The following is a 25,000-nucleotide window of genomic DNA, read 5'->3' as shown; positions in this document are numbered from 1 at the left end:
CGGTGAGGTCCGCACCTTCACCGCCTAGGTATATGCGCGTGGGTGTAGCTGCCTTCTCGGGATGGTCGACGGTCGTTCGACCGGCCCCCGTCGTCTATGCGCACAGCAGTCCCGTCCGCCGGCGGGAGACTCCGTCAATCGATCGTGGTGCAAACGTGCGAATGCCCAACGTCAATTCCGCCCAAAGCATGAAGCCCTCGGTCGGCAATCGGGCCGCCCCGCGGCAGACCCACCTGCCCACCTCCGGAGATGGTAACGAGCCGAGCACGGAAGTTCGGCGCACGTGTCGAGACCGTCGCTTCCACTCGGCCTCTCCCAAAGGTAGGACCGACCAAGCCGGATCGATCGGGGAACAGAGGTCTAACGCAGACGACACTCGCGAGGGCACCAGCGGCAGGCTTGTCCCTTCTCCGTCTTGGTACACACAATGCCTCTTTGCTTTTCGGATCGATATAAAAGCTTTTGCCACCGTCGGTCTGCCGGCCGCCGCCCGCGGTCCGCGCTCAGACTCTGTCTGTCCGCAGCCCCCGCTGCGTTCTTGGACTTTGTCATTTTTTTCGGAAATAGCGAAAAAAAGCTTTTATCATTGTAAGTCGGAGCTCGCCCGGCCTCCCGCTTACTGAGTCACAATTGAGTAAGGCTCACTTAGAACTCTGCACTGTGTCAACCGTACCACTAGTCACCCTGCTAAGTGTGTCTGGAAAACGTGTTCCCGTAAATCTCCGGGAACCCCGCCAATCCCCCCGTACAGAAATTGCATGTGTCAAGTCGGCGGGATGCCTCCCGGAAGTCCTGCCGGGAAGGTCGCACTCTGGCCCCGCCAGGCGGGGCAAATCCGACCCCCATAGTGACTTCCGGGCCTAACTCGTTAACCAGAGCCGCGACAGACCGTGCAACAATGACATGTGTCAAACCGGCGGCACGACGCCCGGAGCTCATGCCGGTCGCGGGGGACCTCGGGCCCGCCCGACGGGGCAGATCCGACCTTCACAGGCTTCCGACGGCAATTGGTTAACCGGCGTGGCGCCGAGGGCACGCGGCTGGCTCGGCGGGCGGCCCTCCGGTAGTGCCGCCGTCGATCGGCCGCCTCGGTCGGCAGGAGGGCCCCGAAGTCGCCTTCATTCTGACTTCCGAGTCGGGACTTAGATTACTTTCGACTCTTCAGCCAAGGTCTCGGATCGACGGCGGGACCTGCGGTTGTCCCTCCGAAAATGCCGCCGCTCGGCCGGCACGGCCCGCCGAATACGTCCCCTTACTGGCTCCCGCCTCGGGACTTTGTCAGAAATTCATTCGGGCAAGGTTTCCATTCGGCGGCCGGAGCACCGGTAGTCATACGGAAAATGCCGCCCCTCGGCCGGCATGGGCCTGCGAATAGGTCCCGCTGACAGACTTCCGCAATTGGGTATTTGTCCGAAAATCCATACCGGCAATCTTCGGAATCGTGCGGAAAAGCTGCCGCGTGGCCCGGGTTAACCAATTGGGGAGGCCGGTGCCATCTACCGAATACTTCAACAACTCGTGAAAACGGCCTCCCTATATATCTGCAGGAACCCCGCCAATGCCCCCGTACAGAAATTGCATGTGTCAAAGGGGCGGCCGAATCTGACCCCGGCGGCCGAGCCTCTGGAACTCCGGGTCGGCCTCGGCCGGCAAATCCGACCCCCATCCAGACTTCCGGAGCGGACTTGGTTAACGAATTGCCACCGGGCAAATGGTTAACCGACAGATCTTGGAGGCTCGTTACCCAAGCCATCCCCCGCCGGTGCGAAAAGTTAACAATCAGCGGGCGGGCAATTCGTGAACCGAACGGGACCGGGCAATTCGTTAACCATTCGGAACCGGGCAATTCGTTAACCAACCTTGTCCTGGCAATGAGTGCACCAACCCGGCCGGACAATTCGTTAACCAAGCTGGCTCTGGCAATTCGTTAACCAACCTGGCCGGGACAATTCGTTAACCAACCCGGCCGGACAATTCGTTAACCAAGCTGGCTCTGGCAATTCGTTAGCCTACCCGGCCATGGCAATTCGTTAACCAACCTGACCCTGACAATTCGTTAACCAACCCTGTCCTGGCAATGAGTGCACCAACCCGGCCGGACAATTCGGTAACCAACCAGACCCTGGCAATTCGTTAACCAACCAGGACGGGCAATTCGTCAACCAACCCTGTCCTGGCAATGAGTGCACCAACCCGGCCGGACAATTCGGTAACCAACCAGACCCTGGCAATTCGTTAACCAACCAGGACGGGCAATTCGTCAACCAACCCTGTCCTGGCAATGAGTGCACCAACCCGGCCGGACAATTCGGTAACCAACCAGACCCTGGCAATTCGTTAACCAACCTGACCCGGACAATTCGTTAACCAACCAGGACGGGCAATTCGTTAACCAACCAGGCCCGGACAATACTTTAACCACCCTGGTTTTCCAATTCGTGAACCAACTGGGAACGGACAATTCGGTAACCAACCCTGTCCTGGCAATGAGTGCACCAACCCGGCCGGACAATTCGTTAACCACCCTGTCCTTGCCAATTCGTGAACCAACTGGGAACGGACAATTCGTTAACCAACCCGGCCGGACAATTCGTTAACCAAGCTGGCTCTGGCAATTCGTTAACCTACACGGCCATGGCAATTCGTTAACCAACCTGACCCTGACAATTCGTTAACCAGCCAGGACGGGCAATTCGTTAACCAACCTGGCCCGGACAATTCCTTAACCACCCTGGCCTTGCCAATTCGTGAACCAACTGGGAACGGACAATTCGTTAACCAACCCGGCCGGACAATTCGTTAACCAAGCTGGCTCTGGCAATTCGTTAACCTACACGGCCATGGCAATTCGTTAACCAACCTGACCCTGACAATTCGTTAACCAGCCAGGACGGGCAATTCGTTAACCAACCTGGCCCGGACAATTCCTTAACCACCCTGGCCTTGCCAATTCGTGAACCAACTGGGAACGGACAATTCATTGAACAACCCTGTCCTGGCAATGAGTGCACCAACCCAGCCGGACAATTCGTTAACCAAGCTGGCTCTGGCAATTCGTTAACCTACTCGGACATGCCAATTCATTAACCAGTCTGACCCGGACAATTCGTTAACCAACCCGGCCCGGCCCGGGCAATTGGTTAACCAACCGAGACTGGCCAATTCGTTATCCACCCCGGCCTGGCCAATTGGGTAACCAACCGGGCCTGGACAATTGATTAACCAGCCTGGCCCGGCCATAACGTTAACCAAGCGACTCCCGCCGATTACCCGCGCTGCAATGAATTTCGTTAAGTTGGGTCTGGCAAGCCGCTAACCCGGCCGGCCGGGCCTGACAACGCTCTCGAAACCCGGAACAGGCAGTTTCGTGAACCAACCGCGCACGCTCCTGACAATGGGCTAACCAACCCTGCACGGTCAAGTCGTTAACCAAGCCGAACCCTTGACAATTCGCTAACCAACCCTGCTCGGGCAAATCGTTAACCAAACCCAACCCCGACAATTCGTTAACCAACCCTGCACATCAAGTCGTTAACCAAGCCCAAACCCGACAATTCGTTAACCAACCCATACATGGCAATTCGCTAAACAACCCGGCTCGGGCAAATGGTTAACCAAGCCGGCCGGGCAAATCGTTAACCGGCCCGGCAGTCCCGACAATTCGACAATCAACCAGCTGAGGACAAACCCTTCGCCCTCAATAACAACTAGTTCTTGCCCCGCCGTCAAAATGTCCCGGCCGATGTTCATCAGAAACTCCTTGCTGGCCCATGTGCCCCCCCTCCTTACCTTAAGAGAGTCATAGTTACTCCCGCCGTTTACCCGCGCCGCACTGAATGTCGTCAAGTTGGGTCTGGCAACCCGCTAACCCGGCCGGCCGGGCCTGACAACGCTCTAGAAACCCGGAACAGGCAGTTTCGTGAACCAACCGCGCACGCTCCTGACAGTGCGTTAGCCAACCCTGCTCGGGCAAATCGTTAATCAAGCCCAACCCTGAAACTGCGTTAACCAACCCGGCCATGGCAATTCATTAACCAACCCGGCTCGGGCAAATGGTTAACCAAGCCCAACCCTGACAATTCGGTAACCAACCCGGCTCGGGCAAATGGTTAACCAAGCCGGCCGGGCAAATCGTTAACCGGCCCGGCAGTCCCGACAATTCGACAATCAACCAGCTGAGGACAAACCCTTCGCCCTCAAAAACAACTACGTCTTGCCCCGCCGTCAAAATGTCCCGGCCGATGTTCATCAGAAACTCCTTGCTGGCCCATGGGCCCCCCTCCTTACCTTAAGAGAGTCATAGTTACTCCCGCCGTTTACCCGCGCCGCACTGAATTTCGTCAAGTTGGGTCTGGCAACCCGCTAACCCGGCCGGCCGGGCCTGACAACGCTCTAGAAACCCGGAACAGGCAGTTTCGTGAACCAACCGCGCACGCTCCTGACAGTGCGTTAGCCAACCCTGCTCGGGCAAATCGTTAATCAAGCCCAACCCTGAAACTGCGTTAACCAACCCGGCCATGGCAATTCATTAACCAACCCGGCTCGGGCAAATGGTTAACCAAGCCCAACCCTGACAATTCGGTAACCAACCCGGCTCGGGCAAATGGTTAACCAAGCCGGCCGGGCAAATCGTTAACCGGCCCGGCAGTCCCGACAATTCGACAATCAACCAGCTGAGGACAAACCCTTCGCCCTCAATAACAACTAGTTCTTGCCCCGCCGTCAAAATGTCCCGGCCGATGTTCATCAGAAACTCCTTGCTGGCCCATGGGCCCCCCCTCCTTAAGAGACTTAAGAGAGTCATAGTTACTCCCGCCGTTTACCCGCGCCGCACTGAATTTCGTCAAGTTGGGTCTGGCAACCCGCTAACCCGGCCGGCCGGGCCTGACAACGCTCTCGAAACCCGGAACAGGCAGTTTCGTGAACCAACCGCGCACGCTCCTGACAATGCGTTCACCCGCCCTGCTCGGGCAAATCGTTAACCAAGCCCAAACCCGACAATTCGTTAACCAACCCAACCATGGCAATTCGCTAACCAACCCGGCCCGGGCAAATGGTTAAGCAAGCCCAACCCTGACAATTCGTTAACCAACCCTGCCCGGGCAAATGGTTAACCAAGCCGGCCGGGCAAATCGGTAACCGGCCCGGCAGCCCCGACTATTCGACAATCAACCAGCTGAGGACAAACCCTTCACCCTCAATAACAACTACGTCTTGCCCCGCCGTCAAAATGTCCTGGCCGATGTTCATCAGAAACTCCTTGCTGGCCCATGGGCCCCCCTCCATACCTTAAGAGAGTCATAGTTACTCCCGCCGTTTACCCGCGCCGCACTGAATTTCGTCAAGTTGGGTCTGGCAAGCCGCTAACCCGGCCGGCCGGGCCTGACAACGCTCTAGAAACCCGGAACAGGCAGTTTCGTGAACCAACCGCGCACGCTCCTGACAATGCGTTAGCCAACCCTGCTCGGGCAAATGGTTAACCAAGCCGGCCGGGCAAATGGTTAACCGGCCCGGCAGTCCCGACAATTCGACAATCAACCAGCTGAGGACAAACCCTTCGCCCTCAATAACAACTAGTTCTTGCCCCGCCGTCAAAATGTCCCGGCCGATGTTCATCAGAAACTCCTTGCTGGCCCATGGGCCCCCCCTCCTTATCCTTAAGAGAGTCATAGTTACTGCCGCCGTTTACCCGCGCCGCACTGAATTTCGTCAAGTTGGGTCTGGCAACCCGCTAACCCGGCCGGCCGGGCCTGACAACGCTCTAGAAACCCGGAACAGGCAGTTTCGTGAACCAACCGCGCACGCTCCTGACAATGCGTTAGCCAACCCTGCTCGGGCAAATCGTTAATCAAGCCCAACCCTGAAACTGCGTTAACCAACCCGGCCATGGCAATTCATTAACCAACCCGGCTCGGGCAAATGGTTAACCAAGCCGGCCGGGCAAATCGGTAACCGGCCCGGCAGCCCCGACTATTCGACAATCAACCAGCTGAGGACAAACCCTTCACCCTCAATAACAACTAGTTCTTGCCCCGCCGTCAAAATGTCCCGGCCGATGTTCATCAGAAACTCCTTGCTGGCCCATGGGCCCCCCTCCTTACCTTAAGAGAGTCATAGTTACTCCCGCCGTTTACCCGCGCCGCACTGAATTTCGTCAAGTTGGGTCTGGCAAGCCGCTAACCCGGCCGGCCGGGCCTGACAATGCTCTAGAAACCCGGAACAGGCAGTTTCGTGAACCAACCGCGCACGCTCCTGACAAGGCGTTAACCAACCCTGCACGGTCAAGTCGTTAACCAAGCCCAAACCCGACAATTCGTTAACCAACCCAACCATGGCAATTCGCTAACCAACCCGGCCCGGGCAAATGGTTAACCAAGCCCAACCCTGACAATTCGTTAACCAACCCGGCCCGGGCAAATGGTTAACCAAGCCGGCCGGGCAAATCGCTAACCGGCCCGGCAGTCCCGACAATTCGACAATCAACCCGCTGAGGACAAACCCTTCGCCCTCAATAACAACTAGTTCTTGCCCCGCCGTCAAAATGTCCCGGCCGAGGTTCATCAGAAACTCCTTGCTGGCCCATGGGCCCCCCTCCTTACCTTAAGAGAGTCATAGTTACTCCCGCCGTTTACCCGCGCCGCACTGAATTTCGTCAAGTTGGGTCTGGCAAGCCGCTAACCCGGCCGGCCGGGCCTGACAACGCTCTAGAAACCCGGAACAGGCAGTTTCGTGAACCAACCGCGCACGCTCCTGACAATGCGTTAGCCAACCCTGCTCGGGCAAATCGGTAACCAAGCCCAAACCCGACAATTCGATAACCAACCCAACCATGGCAATTCGCTAACCAACCCGGGGCCGGGCAAATGGGTAACCAAGCCCAACCCTGACAATTCGTTAACCAACCCGGCCCGGGCAAATGGTTAACCAAGCCGGCCGGGCAAATCGTTAACCGGCCCGGCAGTCCCGACAATTCGACAATCAACCAGCTGAGGACAAACCCTTCGCCCTCAATAACAACTAGTTCTTGCCCCGCCGTCAAAATGTCCCGGCCGATGTTCATCAGAAACTCCTTGCTGGCCCATGGGCCCCCCCTCCTTCCCTTAAGAGAGTCATAGTTACTCCCGCCGTTTACCCGCGCCGCACTGAATTTCGTCAAGTTGGGTCTGGCAGCCTGCTAACCCGGCCGGCCGGGCCTGACCACGCTCTAGAAACCCGGAACAGGCAGTTTCGTGAACCAACCGCGCACGCTCCTGACAATGCGTTAGCCAACCCTGCTCGGGCAAATCGTTAATCAAGCCCAACCCTGAAACTGCGTTAACCAACCCGGCCATGGCAATTCATTAACCAACCCGGCTCGGGCAAATGGTTAACCAAGCCGGCCGGGCAAATCGGTAACCGGCCCGGCAGTCCCGACAATTCGACAATCAACCAGCTGAGGACAAACCCTTCACCCTCAATAACAACGACGTCTTGCCCCGCCGTCAAAATGTCCCGGCCGATGTTCACCAGAAACTCCTTGCTGGCCCATGGGCCCCCCTCCATACCTTAAGAGAGTCATAGTTACTCCCGCCGTTTACCCGCGCCGCACTGAATTTCGTCAAGTTGGGTCTGGCAAGCCGCTAACCCGGCCGGCCGGGCCTGACAACGCTCTAGAAACCCGGAACAGGCAGTTTCGTGAACCAACCGCGCACGCTCCTGACAATGCGTTAGCCAACCCTGCTCGGGCAAATGGTTAACCAAGCCGGCCGGGCAAATGGTTAACCGGCCCGGCAGTCCCGACAATTCGACAATCAACCAGCTGAGGACAAACCCTTCGCCCTCAATAACAACTAGTTCTTGCCCCGCCGTCAAAATGTCCCGGCCGATGTTCATCAGAAACTCCTTGCTGGCCCATGGGCCCCCCCTCCTTATCCTTAAGAGAGTCATAGTTACTGCCGCCGTTTACCCGCGCCGCACTGAATTTCGTCAAGTTGGGTCTGGCAACCCGCTAACCCGGCCGGCCGGGCCTGACAACGCTCTAGAAACCCGGAACAGGCAGTTTCGTGAACCAACCGCGCACGCTCCTGACAATGCGTTAGCCAACCCTGCTCGGGCAAATCGTTAATCAAGCCCAACCCTGAAACTGCGTTAACCAACCCGGCCATGGCAATTCATTAACCAACCCGGCTCGGGCAAATGGTTAACCAAGCCGGCCGGGCAAATCGGTAACCGGCCCGGCAGCCCCGACTATTCGACAATCAACCAGCTGAGGACAAACCCTTCACCCTCAATAACAACTAGTTCTTGCCCCGCCGTCAAAATGTCCCGGCCGATGTTCATCAGAAACTCCTTGCTGGCCCATGGGCCCCCCTCCTTACCTTAAGAGAGTCATAGTTACTCCCGCCGTTTACCCGCGCCGCACTGAATTTCGTCAAGTTGGGTCTGGCAAGCCGCTAACCCGGCCGGCCGGGCCTGACAATGCTCTAGAAACCCGGAACAGGCAGTTTCGTGAACCAACCGCGCACGCTCCTGACAAGGCGTTAACCAACCCTGCACGGTCAAGTCGTTAACCAAGCCCAAACCCGACAATTCGTTAACCAACCCAACCATGGCAATTCGCTAACCAACCCGGCCCGGGCAAATGGTTAACCAAGCCCAACCCTGACAATTCGTTAACCAACCCGGCCCGGGCAAATGGTTAACCAAGCCGGCCGGGCAAATCGCTAACCGGCCCGGCAGTCCCGACAATTCGACAATCAACCCGCTGAGGACAAACCCTTCGCCCTCAATAACAACTAGTTCTTGCCCCGCCGTCAAAATGTCCCGGCCGAGGTTCATCAGAAACTCCTTGCTGGCCCATGGGCCCCCCTCCTTACCTTAAGAGAGTCATAGTTACTCCCGCCGTTTACCCGCGCCGCACTGAATTTCGTCAAGTTGGGTCTGGCAAGCCGCTAACCCGGCCGGCCGGGCCTGACAACGCTCTAGAAACCCGGAACAGGCAGTTTCGTGAACCAACCGCGCACGCTCCTGACAATGCGTTAGCCAACCCTGCTCGGGCAAATCGGTAACCAAGCCCAAACCCGACAATTCGATAACCAACCCAACCATGGCAATTCGCTAACCAACCCGGGGCCGGGCAAATGGGTAACCAAGCCCAACCCTGACAATTCGTTAACCAACCCGGCCCGGGCAAATGGTTAACCAAGCCGGCCGGGCAAATCGTTAACCGGCCCGGCAGTCCCGACAATTCGACAATCAACCAGCTGAGGACAAACCCTTCGCCCTCAATAACAACTAGTTCTTGCCCCGCCGTCAAAATGTCCCGGCCGATGTTCATCAGAAACTCCTTGCTGGCCCATGGGCCCCCCCTCCTTCCCTTAAGAGAGTCATAGTTACTCCCGCCGTTTACCCGCGCCGCACTGAATTTCGTCAAGTTGGGTCTGGCAGCCTGCTAACCCGGCCGGCCGGGCCTGACCACGCTCTAGAAACCCGGAACAGGCAGTTTCGTGAACCAACCGCGCACGCTCCTGACAATGCGTTAGCCAACCCTGCTCGGGCAAATCGTTAATCAAGCCCAACCCTGAAACTGCGTTAACCAACCCGGCCATGGCAATTCATTAACCAACCCGGCTCGGGCAAATGGTTAACCAAGCCGGCCGGGCAAATCGGTAACCGGCCCGGCAGTCCCGACAATTCGACAATCAACCAGCTGAGGACAAACCCTTCACCCTCAATAACAACGACGTCTTGCCCCGCCGTCAAAATGTCCCGGCCGATGTTCACCAGAAACTCCTTGCTGGCCCATGGGCCCCCCTCCTTAACCTTAAGAGAGTCATAGTTACTCCCGCCGTTTACCCGCGCCGCACTGAATTTCGTCAAGTTGGGTCTGGCAACCCGCTAACCCGGCCGGCCGGGCCTGACAACGCTCTAGAAACCCGGAACAGGCAGTTTCGTGAACCAACCGCGCACGCTCCTGACAATGCGTTAGCCAACCCTGCTCGGGCAAATCGTTAATCAAGCCCAACCCTGAAACTGCGTTAACCAACCCGGCCATGGCAATTCATTAACCAACCCGGCTCGGGCAAATGGTTAACCAAGCCGGCCGGGCAAATCGGTAACCGGCCCGGCAGCCCCGACTATTCGACAATCAACCAGCTGAGGACAAACCCTTCACCCTCAATAACAACTAGTTCTTGCCCCGCCGTCAAAATGTCCCGGCCGATGTTCATCAGAAACTCCTTGCTGGCCCATGGGCCCCCCTCCTTACCTTAAGAGAGTCATAGTTACTCCCGCCGTTTACCCGCGCCGCACTGAATTTCGTCAAGTTGGGTCTGGCAAGCCGCTAACCCGGCCGGCCGGGCCTGACAATGCTCTAGAAACCCGGAACAGGCAGTTTCGTGAACCAACCGCGCACGCTCCTGACAAGGCGTTAACCAACCCTGCACGGTCAAGTCGTTAACCAAGCCCAAACCCGACAATTCGATAACCAACCCAACCATGGCAATTCGCTAACCAACCCGGGGCCGGGCAAATGGGTAACCAAGCCCAACCCTGACAATTCGTTAACCAACCCGGCCCGGGCAAATGGTTAACCAAGCCGGCCGGGCAAATCGTTAACCGGCCCGGCAGTCCCGACAATTCGACAATCAACCAGCTGAGGACAAACCCTTCGCCCTCAATAACAACTAGTTCTTGCCCCGCCGTCAAAATGTCCCGGCCGATGTTCATCAGAAACTCCTTGCTGGCCCATGGGCCCCCCCTCCTTCCCTTAAGAGAGTCATAGTTACTCCCGCCGTTTACCCGCGCCGCACTGAATTTCGTCAAGTTGGGTCTGGCAGCCTGCTAACCCGGCCGGCCGGGCCTGACCACGCTCTAGAAACCCGGAACAGGCAGTTTCGTGAACCAACCGCGCACGCTCCTGACAATGCGTTAGCCAACCCTGCTCGGGCAAATCGTTAATCAAGCCCAACCCTGAAACTGCGTTAACCAACCCGGCCATGGCAATTCATTAACCAACCCGGCTCGGGCAAATGGTTAACCAAGCCGGCCGGGCAAATCGGTAACCGGCCCGGCAGCCCCGACTATTCGACAATCAACCAGCTGAGGACAAACCCTTCACCCTCAATAACAACTAGTTCTTGCCCCGCCGTCAAAATGTCCCGGCCGATGTTCATCAGAAACTCCTTGCTGGCCCATGGGCCCCCCTCCTTACCTTAAGAGAGTCATAGTTACTCCCGCCGTTTACCCGCGCCGCACTGAATTTCGTCAAGTTGGGTCTGGCAAGCCGCTAACCCGGCCGGCCGGGCCTGACAACGCTCTAGAAACCCGGAACAGGCAGTTTCGTGAACCAACCGCGCACGCTCCTGACAAGGCGTTAACCAACCCTGCACGGTCAAGTCGTTAACCAAGCCCAAACCCGACAATTCGTTAACCAACCCAACCATGGCAATTCGCTAACCAACCCGGCCCGGGCAAATGGTTAACCAAGCCCAACCCTGACAATTCGTTAACCAACCCGGCCCGGGCAAATGGTTAACCAAGCCGGCCGGGCAAATCGTTAACCGGCCCGGCAGTCCCGACAATTCGACAATCAACCAGCTGAGGACAAACCCTTCGCCCTCAATAACAACTAGTTCTTGCCCCGCCGTCAAAATGTCCCGGCCGATGTTCATCAGAAACTCCTTGCTGGCCCATGGGCCCCCCCTCCTTCCCTTAAGAGAGTCATAGTTACTCCCGCCGTTTACCCGCGCCGCACTGAATGTCGTCAAGTTGGGTCTGGCAACCCGCTAACCCGGCCGGCCGGGCCTGACAACGCTCTAGAAACCCGGAACAGGCAGTTTCGTGAACCAACCGCGCACGCTCCTGACAGTGCGTTAGCCAACCCTGCTCGGGCAAATCGTTAATCAAGCCCAACCCTGAAACTGCGTTAACCAACCCGGCCATGGCAATTCATTAACCAACCCGGCTCGGGCAAATGGTTAACCAAGCCCAACCCTGACAATTCGGTAACCAACCCGGCTCGGGCAAATGGTTAACCAAGCCGGCCGGGCAAATCGTTAACCGGCCCGGCAGTCCCGACAATTCGACAATCAACCAGCTGAGGACAAACCCTTCGCCCTCAATAACAACTAGTTCTTGCCCCGCCGTCAAAATGTCCCGGCCGATGTTCATCAGAAACTCCTTGCTGGCCCATGGGCCCCCCTCCTTACCTTAAGAGAGTCATAGTTACTCCCGCCGTTTACCCGCGCCGCACTGAATGTCGTCAAGTTGGGTCTGGCAACCCGCTAACCCGGCCGGCCGGGCCTGACAACGCTCTAGAAACCCGGAACAGGCAGTTTCGTGAACCAACCGCGCACGCTCCTGACAATGCGTTCACCCGCCCTGCTCGGGCAAATCGTTAACCAAGCCCAACCCTGACAATGCGTTAATCAACCCGGCCATGGCAATTCATTAACCAACCCGGCTCAGGCAAATGGTTAACCAAGCCCAACCCTGACAATTAGTTAACCAACCCGGCCCGGGCAAATAGTTAACCAAGCCGGCCGGGCAAATCGTTAACCGGCCCGGCAGTCCCGACAATTCGACAATCAACCAGCTGAGGACAAACCCTTCGCCCTCAATAACAACTAGTTCTTGCCCCGCCGTCAAAATGTCCCGGCCGATGTTCATCAGAAACTCCTTGCTGGCCCATGGGCCCCCCTCCTTACCTTAAGAGAGTCATAGTTACTCCCGCCGTTTACCCGCGCCGCCCTGAATTTCGTCAAGTTGGGTCTGGCAACCCGCTAACCCGGCCGGCCGGGCCTGACGACGCTCTAGAAACCCGGAACAGGCAGTTTCGTGAACCAACCGCGCACGCTCCTGACAATGCGTTAGCCAACCCTGCTCGGGCAAATCGTTAATCAAGCCCAACCCTGAAACTGCGTTAACCAACCCGGCCATGGCAATTCACTAACCAACCCGGCTCGTACAAATGGTTAACCAAGCCCAACCCGGACAATTCGGTAACCAACCCGGCTCGGGCAAATGGTTAACCAAGCCGGCCGGGCAAATCGTTAACCGGCCCGGCAGTCCCGACAATTCGACAATCAACCAGCTGAGGACAAACCCTTCGCCCTCAATAACAACTAGTTCTTGCCCCGCCGTCAAAATGTCCCGGCCGATGTTCATCAGAAACTCCTTGCTGGCCCATGGGCCCCCCCCTCTTCGTGAACCAACCGCGCACGCTCCTGACAAGGCGTTAACCAACCCTGCACGGTCAAGTCGTTAACCAAGCCCAAACCCGACAATTCGTTAACCAACCCGGCCATGGCAATTCATTAACCAACCCGGCTCGGGCAAATGGTTAACCAAGCCCAACCCTGACAATTCGGTAACCAACCCGGCTCGGGCAAATGGTTAACCAAGCCGGCCGGGCAAATCGTTAACCGGCCCGGCAGTCCCGACAATTCGACAATCAACCAGCTGAGGACAAACCCTTCGCCCTCAATAACAACTAGTTCTTGCCCCGCCGTCAAAATGTCCCGGCCGATGTTCATCAGAAACTCCTTGCTGGCCCATGGGCCCCCCCCTCTTCGTGAACCAACCGCGCACGCTCCTGACAAGGCGTTAACCAACCCTGCACGGTCAAGTCGTTAACCAAGCCCAAACCCGACAATTCGTTAACCAACCCGGCCATGGCAATTCATTAACCAACCCGGCTCGGGCAAATGGTTAACCAAGCCCAACCCTGACAATTCGGTAACCAACCCGGCTCGGGCAAATGGTTAACCAAGCCGGCCGGGCAAATCGTTAACCGGCCCGGCAGTCCCGACAATTCGACAATCAACCAGCTGAGGACAAACCCTTCGCCCTCAATAACAACTAGTTCTTGCCCCGCCGTCAAAATGTCCCGGCCGATGTTCATCAGAAACTCCTTGCTGGCCCATGGGCCCCCCCTCCTTAAGAGACTTAAGAGAGTCATAGTTACTCCCGCCGTTTACCCGCGCCGCACTGAATTTCGTCAAGTTGGGTCTGGCAACCCGCTAACCCGGCCGGCCGGGCCTGACAACGCTCTCGAAACCCGGAACAGGCAGTTTCGTGAACCAACCGCGCACGCTCCTGACAATGCGTTCACCCGCCCTGCTCGGGCAAATCGTTAACCAAGCCCAAACCCGACAATTCGTTAACCAACCCAACCATGGCAATTCGCTAACCAACCCGGCCCGGGCAAATGGTTAAGCAAGCCCAACCCTGACAATTCGTTAACCAACCCTGCCCGGGCAAATGGTTAACCAAGCCGGCCGGGCAAATCGGTAACCGGCCCGGCAGCCCCGACTATTCGACAATCAACCAGCTGAGGACAAACCCTTCACCCTCAATAACAACTACGTCTTGCCCCGCCGTCAAAATGTCCTGGCCGATGTTCATCAGAAACTCCTTGCTGGCCCATGGGCCCCCCTCCATACCTTAAGAGAGTCATAGTTACTCCCGCCGTTTACCCGCGCCGCACTGAATTTCGTCAAGTTGGGTCTGGCAAGCCGCTAACCCGGCCGGCCGGGCCTGACAACGCTCTAGAAACCCGGAACAGGCAGTTTCGTGAACCAACCGCGCACGCTCCTGACAATGCGTTAGCCAACCCTGCTCGGGCAAATGGTTAACCAAGCCGGCCGGGCAAATGGTTAACCGGCCCGGCAGTCCCGACAATTCGACAATCAACCAGCTGAGGACAAACCCTTCGCCCTCAATAACAACTAGTTCTTGCCCCGCCGTCAAAATGTCCCGGCCGATGTTCATCAGAAACTCCTTGCTGGCCCATGGGCCCCCCCTCCTTATCCTTAAGAGAGTCATAGTTACTGCCGCCGTTTACCCGCGCCGCACTGAATTTCGTCAAGTTGGGTCTGGCAACCCGCTAACCCGGCCGGCCGGGCCTGACAACGCTCTAGAAACCCGGAACAGGCAGTTTCGTGAACCAACCGCGCACGCTCCTGACAATGCGTTAGCCAACCCTGCTCGGGCAAATCGTTAATCAAGCCCAACCCTGAAACTGCGTTAACCAACCCGGCCATGGCAATTCATTAACCAACCCGGCTCGGGCAAATGGTTAACCAAGCCGGCCGGGCAAATCGGTAACCGGCCCGGCAGCCCCGACTATTCGACAATCAACCAGCTGAGGACAAACCCTTCACCCTCAATAACAACTAGTTCTTGCCCCGCCGTCAAAATGTCCCGGCCGATGTTCATCAGAAACTCCTTGCTGGCCCATGGGCCCCCCTCCTTACCTTAAGAGAGTCATAGTTACTCCCGCCGTTTACCCGCGCCGCACTGAATTTCGTCAAGTTGGGTCTGGCAAGCCGCTAACCCGGCCGGCCGGGCCTGACAATGCTCTAGAAACCCGGAACAGGCAGTTTCGTGAACCAACCGCGCACGCTCCTGACAAGGCGTTAACCAACCCTGCACGGTCAAGTCGTTAACCAAGCCCAAACCCGACAATTCGTTAACCAACCCAACCATGGCAATTCGCTAACCAACCCGGCCCGGGCAAATGGTTAACCAAGCCCAACCCTGACAATTCGTTAACCAACCCGGCCCGGGCAAATGGTTAACCAAGCCGGCCGGGCAAATCGCTAACCGGCCCGGCAGTCCCGACAATTCGACAATCAACCCGCTGAGGACAAACCCTTCGCCCTCAATAACAACTAGTTCTTGCCCCGCCGTCAAAATGTCCCGGCCGAGGTTCATCAGAAACTCCTTGCTGGCCCATGGGCCCCCCTCCTTACCTTAAGAGAGTCATAGTTACTCCCGCCGTTTACCCGCGCCGCACTGAATTTCGTCAAGTTGGGTCTGGCAAGCCGCTAACCCGGCCGGCCGGGCCTGACAACGCTCTAGAAACCCGGAACAGGCAGTTTCGTGAACCAACCGCGCACGCTCCTGACAATGCGTTAGCCAACCCTGCTCGGGCAAATCGGTAACCAAGCCCAAACCCGACAATTCGATAACCAACCCAACCATGGCAATTCGCTAACCAACCCGGGGCCGGGCAAATGGGTAACCAAGCCCAACCCTGACAATTCGTTAACCAACCCGGCCCGGGCAAATGGTTAACCAAGCCGGCCGGGCAAATCGTTAACCGGCCCGGCAGTCCCGACAATTCGACAATCAACCAGCTGAGGACAAACCCTTCGCCCTCAATAACAACTAGTTCTTGCCCCGCCGTCAAAATGTCCCGGCCGATGTTCATCAGAAACTCCTTGCTGGCCCATGGGCCCCCCCTCCTTCCCTTAAGAGAGTCATAGTTACTCCCGCCGTTTACCCGCGCCGCACTGAATTTCGTCAAGTTGGGTCTGGCAGCCTGCTAACCCGGCCGGCCGGGCCTGACCACGCTCTAGAAACCCGGAACAGGCAGTTTCGTGAACCAACCGCGCACGCTCCTGACAATGCGTTAGCCAACCCTGCTCGGGCAAATCGTTAATCAAGCCCAACCCTGAAACTGCGTTAACCAACCCGGCCATGGCAATTCATTAACCAACCCGGCTCGGGCAAATGGTTAACCAAGCCGGCCGGGCAAATCGGTAACCGGCCCGGCAGTCCCGACAATTCGACAATCAACCAGCTGAGGACAAACCCTTCACCCTCAATAACAACGACGTCTTGCCCCGCCGTCAAAATGTCCCGGCCGATGTTCACCAGAAACTCCTTGCTGGCCCATGGGCCCCCCTCCTTAACCTTAAGAGAGTCATAGTTACTCCCGCCGTTTACCCGCGCCGCACTGAATTTCGTCAAGTTGGGTCTGGCAACCCGCTAACCCGGCCGGCCGGGCCTGACAACGCTCTAGAAACCCGGAACAGGCAGTTTCGTGAACCAACCGCGCACGCTCCTGACAATGCGTTAGCCAACCCTGCTCGGGCAAATCGTTAATCAAGCCCAACCCTGAAACTGCGTTAACCAACCCGGCCATGGCAATTCATTAACCAACCCGGCTCGGGCAAATGGTTAACCAAGCCGGCCGGGCAAATCGGTAACCGGCCCGGCAGCCCCGACTATTCGACAATCAACCAGCTGAGGACAAACCCTTCACCCTCAATAACAACTAGTTCTTGCCCCGCCGTCAAAATGTCCCGGCCGATGTTCATCAGAAACTCCTTGCTGGCCCATGGGCCCCCCTCCTTACCTTAAGAGAGTCATAGTTACTCCCGCCGTTTACCCGCGCCGCACTGAATTTCGTCAAGTTGGGTCTGGCAAGCCGCTAACCCGGCCGGCCGGGCCTGACAATGCTCTAGAAACCCGGAACAGGCAGTTTCGTGAACCAACCGCGCACGCTCCTGACAAGGCGTTAACCAACCCTGCACGGTCAAGTCGTTAACCAAGCCCAAACCCGACAATTCGTTAACCAACCCAACCATGGCAATTCGCTAACCAACCCGGCCCGGGCAAATGGTTAACCAAGCCCAACCCTGACAATTCGTTAACCAACCCGGCCCGGGCAAATGGTTAACCAAGCCGGCCGGGCAAATCGCTAACCGGCCCGGCAGTCCCGACAATTCGACAATCAACCCGCTGAGGACAAACCCTTCGCCCTCAATAACAACTAGTTCTTGCCCCGCCGTCAAAATGTCCCGGCCGAGGTTCATCAGAAACTCCTTGCTGGCCCATGGGCCCCCCTCCTTACCTTAAGAGAGTCATAGTTACTCCCGCCGTTTACCCGCGCCGCACTGAATTTCGTCAAGTTGGGTCTGGCAAGCCGCTAACCCGGCCGGCCGGGCCTGACAACGCTCTAGAAACCCGGAACAGGCAGTTTCGTGAACCAACCGCGCACGCTCCTGACAATGCGTTAGCCAACCCTGCTCGGGCAAATCGGTAACCAAGCCCAAACCCGACAATTCGATAACCAACCCAACCATGGCAATTCGCTAACCAACCCGGGGCCGGGCAAATGGGTAACCAAGCCCAACCCTGACAATTCGTTAACCAACCCGGCCCGGGCAAATGGTTAACCAAGCCGGCCGGGCAAATCGTTAACCGGCCCGGCAGTCCCGACAATTCGACAATCAACCAGCTGAGGACAAACCCTTCGCCCTCAATAACAACTAGTTCTTGCCCCGCCGTCAAAATGTCCCGGCCGATGTTCATCAGAAACTCCTTGCTGGCCCATGGGCCCCCCCTCCTTCCCTTAAGAGAGTCATAGTTACTCCCGCCGTTTACCCGCGCCGCACTGAATTTCGTCAAGTTGGGTCTGGCAGCCTGCTAACCCGGCCGGCCGGGCCTGACCACGCTCTAGAAACCCGGAACAGGCAGTTTCGTGAACCAACCGCGCACGCTCCTGACAATGCGTTAGCCAACCCTGCTCGGGCAAATCGTTAATCAAGCCCAACCCTGAAACTGCGTTAACCAACCCGGCCATGGCAATTCATTAACCAACCCGGCTCGGGCAAATGGTTAACCAAGCCGGCCGGGCAAATCGGTAACCGGCCCGGCAGCCCCGACTATTCGACAATCAACCAGCTGAGGACAAACCCTTCACCCTCAATAACAACTAGTTCTTGCCCCGCCGTCAAAATGTCCCGGCCGATGTTCATCAGAAACTCCTTGCTGGCCCATGGGCCCCCCTCCTTACCTTAAGAGAGTCATAGTTACTCCCGCCGTTTACCCGCGCCGCAATGAATTTCGTCAAGTTGGGTCTGGCAAGCCGCTAACCCGGCCGGCCGGGCCTGACAACGCTCTAGAAACCCGGAACAGGCAGTTTCGTGAACCAACCGCGCACGCTCCTGACAAGGCGTTAACCAACCCTGCACGGTCAAGTCGTTAACCAAGCCCAAACCCGACAATTCGTTAACCAACCCAACCATGGCAATTCGCTAACCAACCCGGCCCGGGCAAATGGTTAACCAAGCCCAACCCTGACAATTCGTTAACCAACCCGGCCCGGGCAAATGGTTAACCAAGCCGGCCGGGCAAATCGTTAACCGGCCCGGCAGTCCCGACAATTCGACAATCAACCAGCTGAGGACAAACCCTTCGCCCTCAATAACAACTAGTTCTTGCCCCGCCGTCAAAATGTCCCGGCCGATGTTCATCAGAAACTCCTTGCTGGCCCATGGGCCCCCCCTCCTTCCCTTAAGAGAGTCATAGTTACTCCCGCCGTTTACCCGCGCCGCACTGAATGTCGTCAAGTTGGGTCTGGCAACCCGCTAACCCGGCCGGCCGGGCCTGACAACGCTCTAGAAACCCGGAACAGGCAGTTTCGTGAACCAACCGCGCACGCTCCTGACAGTGCGTTAGCCAACCCTGCTCGGGCAAATCGTTAATCAAGCCCAACCCTGAAACTGCGTTAACCAACCCGGCCATGGCAATTCATTAACCAACCCGGCTCGGGCAAATGGTTAACCAAGCCCAACCCTGACAATTCGGTAACCAACCCGGCTCGGGCAAATGGTTAACCAAGCCGGCCGGGCAAATCGTTAACCGGCCCGGCAGTCCCGACAATTCGACAATGAACCAGCTGAGGACAAACCCTTCGCCCTCAATAACAACTAGTTCTTGCCCCGCCGTCAAAATGTCCCGGCCGATGTTCATCAGAAACTCCTTGCTGGCCCATGGGCCCCCCTCCTTACCTTAAGAGAGTCATAGTTACTCCCGCCGTTTACCCGCGCCGCACTGAATGTCGTCAAGTTGGGTCTGGCAACCCGCTAACCCGGCCGGCAACCGGCCCGGCAGCCCCGACTATTCGACAATCAACCAGCTGAGGACAAACCCTTCACCCTCAATAACAACTAGTTCTTGCCCCGCCGTCAAAATGTCCCGGCCGATGTTCATCAGAAACTCCTTGCTGGCCCATGGGCCCCCCTCCTTACCTTAAGAGAGTCATAGTTACTCCCGCCGTTTACCCGCGCCGCACTGAATTTCGTCAAGTTGGGTCTGGCAAGCCGCTAACCCGGCCGGCCGGGCCTGACAACGCTCTAGAAACCCGGAACAGGCAGTTTCGTGAACCAACCGCGCACGCTCCTGACAAGGCGTTAACCAACCCTGCACGGTCAAGTCGTTAACCAAGCCCAAACCCGACAATTCGTTAACCAACCCAACCATGGCAATTCGCTAACCAACCCGGCCCGGGCAAATGGTTAACCAAGCCCAACCCTGACAATTCGTTAACCAACCCGGCCCGGGCAAATGGTTAACCAAGCCGGCCGGGCAAATCGTTAACCGGCCCGGCAGTCCCGACAATTCGACAATCAACCAGCTGAGGACAAACCCTTCGCCCTCAATAACAACTAGTTCTTGCCCCGCCGTCAAAATGTCCCGGCCGATGTTCATCAGAAACTCCTTGCTGGCCCATGGGCCCCCCCTCCTTCCCTTAAGAGAGTCATAGTTACTCCCGCCGTTTACCCGCGCCGCACTGAATGTCGTCAAGTTGGGTCTGGCAACCCGCTAACCCGGCCGGCCGGGCCTGACAACGCTCTAGAAACCCGGAACAGGCAGTTTCGTGAACCAACCGCGCACGCTCCTGACAGTGCGTTAGCCAACCCTGCTCGGGCAAATCGTTAATCAAGCCCAACCCTGAAACTGCGTTAACCAACCCGGCCATGGCAATTCATTAACCAACCCGGCTCGGGCAAATGGTTAACCAAGCCCAACCCTGACAATTCGGTAACCAACCCGGCTCGGGCAAATGGTTAACCAAGCCGGCCGGGCAAATCGTTAACCGGCCCGGCAGTCCCGACAATTCGACAATCAACCAGCTGAGGACAAACCCTTCGCCCTCAATAACAACTAGTTCTTGCCCCGCCGTCAAAATGTCCCGGCCGATGTTCATCAGAAACTCCTTGCTGGCCCATGGGCCCCCCTCCTTACCTTAAGAGAGTCATAGTTACTCCCGCCGTTTACCCGCGCCGCACTGAATGTCGTCAAGTTGGGTCTGGCAACCCGCTAACCCGGCCGGCCGGGCCTGACAACGCTCTAGAAACCCGGAACAGGCAGTTTCGTGAACCAACCGCGCACGCTCCTGACAATGCGTTCACCCGCCCTGCTCGGGCAAATCGTTAACCAAGCCCAACCCTGACAATGCGTTAATCAACCCGGCCATGGCAATTCATTAACCAACCCGGCTCAGGCAAATGGTTAACCAAGCCCAACCCTGACAATTAGTTAACCAACCCGGCCCGGGCAAATAGTTAACCAAGCCGGCCGGGCAAATCGTTAACCGGCCCGGCAGTCCCGACAATTCGACAATCAACCAGCTGAGGACAAACCCTTCGCCCTCAATAACAACTAGTTCTTGCCCCGCCGTCAAAATGTCCCGGCCGATGTTCATCAGAAACTCCTTGCTGGCCCATGGGCCCCCCTCCTTACCTTAAGAGAGTCATAGTTACTCCCGCCGTTTACCCGCGCCGCCCTGAATTTCGTCAAGTTGGGTCTGGCAACCCGCTAACCCGGCCGGCCGGGCCTGACGACGCTCTAGAAACCCGGAACAGGCAGTTTCGTGAACCAACCGCGCACGCTCCTGACAATGCGTTAGCCAACCCTGCTCGGGCAAATCGTTAATCAAGCCCAACCCTGAAACTGCGTTAACCAACCCGGCCATGGCAATTCACTAACCAACCCGGCTCGTACAAATGGTTAACCAAGCCCAACCCGGACAATTCGGTAACCAACCCGGCTCGGGCAAATGGTTAACCAAGCCGGCCGGGCAAATCGTTAACCGGCCCGGCAGTCCCGACAATTCGACAATCAACCAGCTGAGGACAAACCCTTCGCCCTCAATAACAACTAGTTCTTGCCCCGCCGTCAAAATGTCCCGGCCGATGTTCATCAGAAACTCCTTGCTGGCCCATGGGCCCCCCCCTCTTCGTGAACCAACCGCGCACGCTCCTGACAAGGCGTTAACCAACCCTGCACGGTCAAGTCGTTAACCAAGCCCAAACCCGACAATTCGTTAACCAACCCGGCCATGGCAATTCATTAACCAACCCGGCTCGGGCAAATGGTTAACCAAGCCCAACCCTGACAATTCGGTAACCAACCCGGCTCGGGCAAATGGTTAACCAAGCCGGCCGGGCAAATCGTTAACCGGCCCGGCAGTCCCGACAATTCGACAATCAACCAGCTGAGGACAAACCCTTCGCCCTCAATAACAACTAGTTCTTGCCCCGCCGTCAAAATGTCCCGGCCGATGTTCATCAGAAACTCCTTGCTGGCCCATGGGCCCCCCCCTCTTCGTGAACCAACCGCGCACGCTCCTGACAAGGCGTTAACCAACCCTGCACGGTCAAGTCGTTAACCAAGCCCAAACCCGACAATTCGTTAACCAACCCGGCCATGGCAATTCATTAACCAACCCGGCTCGGGCAAATGGTTAACCAAGCCCAACCCTGACAATTCGGTAACCAACCCGGCTCGGGCAAATGGTTAACCAAGCCGGCCGGGCAAATCGTTAACCGGCCCGGCAGTCCCGACAATTCGACAATCAACCAGCTGAGGACAAACCCTTCGCCCTCAATAACAACTAGTTCTTGCCCCGCCGTCAAAATGTCCCGGCCGATGTTCATCAGAAACTCCTTGCTGGCCCATGGGCCCCCCCTCCTTAAGAGACTTAAGAGAGTCATAGTTACTCCCGCCGTTTACCCGCGCCGCACTGAATTTCGTCAAGTTGGGTCTGGCAACCCGCTAACCCGGCCGGCCGGGCCTGACAACGCTCTCGAAACCCGGAACAGGCAGTTTCGTGAACCAACCGCGCACGCTCCTGACAATGCGTTCACCCGCCCTGCTCGGGCAAATCGTTAACCAAGCCCAAACCCGACAATTCGTTAACCAACCCAACCATGGCAATTCGCTAACCAACCCGGCCCGGGCAAATGGTTAAGCAAGCCCAACCCTGACAATTCGTTAACCAACCCTGCCCGGGCAAATGGTTAACCAAGCCGGCCGGGCAAATCGGTAACCGGCCCGGCAGCCCCGACTATTCGACAATCAACCAGCTGAGGACAAACCCTTCACCCTCAATAACAACTACGTCTTGCCCCGCCGTCAAAATGTCCTGGCCGATGTTCATCAGAAACTCCTTGCTGGCCCATGGGCCCCCCTCCATACCTTAAGAGAGTCATAGTTACTCCCGCCGTTTACCCGCGCCGCACTGAATTTCGTCAAGTTGGGTCTGGCAAGCCGCTAACCCGGCCGGCCGGGCCTGACAACGCTCTAGAAACCCGGAACAGGCAGTTTCGTGAACCAACCGCGCACGCTCCTGACAATGCGTTAGCCAACCCTGCTCGGGCAAATGGTTAACCAAGCCGGCCGGGCAAATGGTTAACCGGCCCGGCAGTCCCGACAATTCGACAATCAACCAGCTGAGGACAAACCCTTCGCCCTCAATAACAACTAGTTCTTGCCCCGCCGTCAAAATGTCCCGGCCGATGTTCATCAGAAACTCCTTGCTGGCCCATGGGCCCCCCCTCCTTATCCTTAAGAGAGTCATAGTTACTGCCGCCGTTTACCCGCGCCGCACTGAATTTCGTCAAGTTGGGTCTGGCAACCCGCTAACCCGGCCGGCCGGGCCTGACAACGCTCTAGAAACCCGGAACAGGCAGTTTCGTGAACCAACCGCGCACGCTCCTGACAAGGCGTTAACCAACCCTGCACGGTCAAGTCGTTAACCAAGCCCAAAACCGACAATTCGTTAACCAACCCGGCCATGGCAATTCATTAACCAACCCGGCTCGGGCAAATGGTTAACCAAGCCCAACCCTGACAATTCGGTAACCAACCCGGCTCGGGCAAATGGTTAACCAAGCCGGCCGGGCAAATCGTTAACCGGCCCGGCAGTCCCGACAATTCGACAATCAACCAGCTGAGGACAAACCCTTCGCCCTCAATAACAACTAGTTCTTGCCCCGCCGTCAAAATGTCCCGGCCGATGTTCATCAGAACCTCCTTGCGGGCCCATGGGCCCCCCTCCTTACCTTAAGAGAGTCATAGTTACTCCCGCCGTTTACCCGCGCCGCACTGAATTTCCTCAAGTTGGGTCTGGCAACCCGCTAACCCGGCCGGCCGGGCCTGACAACGCTCTAGAAACCCGGAACAGGCAGTTTCGTGAACCAACCGCGCACGCTCCTGACAATGCGTTAGCCAACCCTGCTCGGGCAAATGGTTAACCAAGCCGGCCGGGCAAATCGTTAACCGGCCCGGCAGTCCCGACAATTCGACAATCAACCAGCTGAGGACAAACCCTTCGCCCTCAATAACAACTAGTTCTTGCCCCGCCGTCAAAATGTCCCGGCCGATGTTCATCAGAAACTCCTTGCTGGCCCATGGGCCCCCCCCTCCTTACCTTAAGAGAGTCATAGTTACTGCCGCCGTTTACCCGCGCCGCACTGAATTTCGTCAAGCTGGCCCTGTCAAATCCTTAACCCGACCGGACCCTGACAATTCGATAAAAAAAACCAGCTGGCGCAGCCCACCTCTTCCAATGCTACGGCGCACGGGGCCCGCGCGGTGGGTGGGTGGGTGGGCGTGTGGGTGTGTGAGCTTGAACCATGTGTCCGGAGATCGGGTGGTCCAGTTGAGTTTTGGTTACCCAGGTGCAATTCGTTAACCAAGTCTGGCTCGGAAGTCCGGATGCGGGTCGGATTTGCCGGCCACTGCCGGCCGGGAGTTCCAGAGCCCCGGCCGCCGGGGTCCAGTTCGGCCGCCCCTTTGACACATGCGATTTCTGTACGGGGGCATTGGCGGGGTTCCTGCAGATATATGGGGAGGCGGTTTTCACGATCACCGAGGAGTGGTCGACAGGCGGCACGGGCCTCCCCACATCGTTAACCCGGGCCGCGTGGCGGCATTTACGGCCGAATCTCAACTTTGCCCGTACGAATTTTCGGACCAATTCCCACTGGCGGAAGTCCGCCTGGGGACCGATTCGGAGGGCTGTGCCGGCCGGGCGGCGGCATTTTCGGCCGGACCACCGGAGCTCCCCGCGCCTACCCGATGTCTCGAGTCACAACTTGGGACTTTCGGGCGGGCGGGTTCCACGGCCTCTGGCCGGTCGAGGCGCGCCATCCATCCA

Source organism: Mobula birostris, chromosome 2, assembly GCF_030028105.1.
Source record: "Mobula birostris isolate sMobBir1 chromosome 2, sMobBir1.hap1, whole genome shotgun sequence".
NCBI classification, from domain to species: Eukaryota; Metazoa; Chordata; class Chondrichthyes; order Myliobatiformes; family Myliobatidae; genus Mobula; species Mobula birostris.
This window is presented reverse-complemented; position numbering follows the sequence as displayed.